Source organism: Cricetulus griseus, chromosome 8 (genome assembly GCF_003668045.3).
Source record: "Cricetulus griseus strain 17A/GY chromosome 8, alternate assembly CriGri-PICRH-1.0, whole genome shotgun sequence".
NCBI lineage: Eukaryota > Metazoa > Chordata > Mammalia > Rodentia > Cricetidae > Cricetulus > Cricetulus griseus.
Window position 1 is genome coordinate 60,159,151 of NC_048601.1, and position 1,927 is coordinate 60,161,077.

A 1,927-nucleotide genomic window follows, 5' to 3' on the forward strand; every position below is an offset into this window, starting at 1 on the left:
TCTAACATAGTGTTATTATTAGTTACAAGGTAAAATGTTCCTCCATTTGTGAAGGCTTCAGGTGGGCTTAGCATTGGTTTTGGAGTTGGGAACTGGAGAGAACTGACTTATCCTCAGTGATGACTGTCAATTAAGTTTAGGTTTAGGTTTAAGTTTAGGTTTAGGGTTCCATCCTCCTTCTTCACCCCATGCTCACAGCTCACTGCCTCTTCTGTTTCTGATAACATTTAGATTAAAGCCTCTTAGTAGAGATAACTTCTCCTCATCTAACCACGACACTTTATTCTTTCTCAATCTCATATANTCTAATTATTTACTCTTATTGAGAATTATCTATCCCCATGCAAAATATATTGTGATGACATACAAAATTCATTTAAGCTAGTGAGATGCATCAGTTGATAAGAGCCATTTCTGGTTTTGCAGTGGGCATGGACTAAGTTCCTAGCATCCATTTGCTAGTTCATAGCCATTGACCATAATAGTTCCAAGGAACCCAATGCCCACATGGAATAAATATAAAGACATTTTTTAAAAGGAGAGAAGGATGAGAGATATCATATCAGAGGGAGNCATTATAGTTCCGAGGAGAGATCTGGCACTAGGGAGATTTCCAGAGATCTACAAGGATGACACGAACTGACAATCTAGGCAATGGTGGAGAGGATAACCTAAATGCCCTTCCCCTATAATGAGACTGGTGACTACTTTTTATGCCATCTTAGAGCCCTCATCCAGTGACTGATGGAAGCAGAGGCAGACACCCACAGATATACACTGAACTGAACTCTGGAACTTAGTTGCATAGAGGGAGGAATGAAGATCAAAGGAGCAACTACCAGGATGGTGAAACCCCAGAAACAGCTGGCCTGTACAACAGGGAGCACAAGACCCCAGACTGCTGTCTGGGAGGCCATTACAGGACTGATCCAGACCCCTGAGCATGGATGTCAATTAGGAGGCCTCCACACTCTAGGGGACCCCTGGTAGTGAATTAGTATTTTCCCTGGTGTAAGAAGGGACTTTGAGAGCCCATCCCACATGAAGGGACGCAATCTCAGCCTGGACACTTGGGGGATAGCCTAGGCCCGGCCCAGGATGATGTGGTAGACTTTGNGGAGCCCCAATCGAGGGCCCTACCCTGCCTGGGGAGTGAAGAGTGGATGAGGTGGGGTGGGGGAGGGGAGGAAGAGGGAGAAGGAATTGACGTATGAAACAATTTTGTTCCTAATTTGAACTAATAAAAAAATTACAAAAAAGTTGAATTCTTTTGATCACAATGCTTCTGCAACTCACATTCTTTACAGAAGAGCAGTAANAACATCAAAGTAACAGAAAGTGACAATTTCACAGGACCAGACACAAAATCACCTGGGATACACCACTTAGAATACTCTAGGGAATTCTTTGCTAATCCTAACTGACATAGGGTGACACAAGAACAGGTGGTAAGCACCAAGTCAAGCTCTTCTGAGCTCATTTGCATATTGAGACATTAGCCACAGTGCAGATTGCTCAGAGCATCTTTAAAGGCAGCTTGACAGTGCCCAAGAAGCAACCTCTAGTCCAGGTCTCAGAGTTGGAGTCAGCTGCTCTCCTGATGTGGGTACTGCTGCTCTGGGTTCCAGGTGAGAGGATGCAGTGCTGGGTGTAATCACTGTGAGTGTTACTGTTTTCCATGCCTTCATGTTCTGACCATTAAAACTATGGCATTTAATTAGTGTTAAGAGTCTACTTTATTTTATGGCTTCGTAGAGTGTAGCTCATTACTGCTCCTACAGATTACATACACATGATGGTTTTACATGCTTTCAGTCTATCTGAGACAGCAATGTGTATTTATCATTTCAGGGTCCATAGGGGACATTCTCCTGACCCCATCTCCAGCTTGAATACCTGTGTATCTCAGGCAGAAGGCCACTATCTC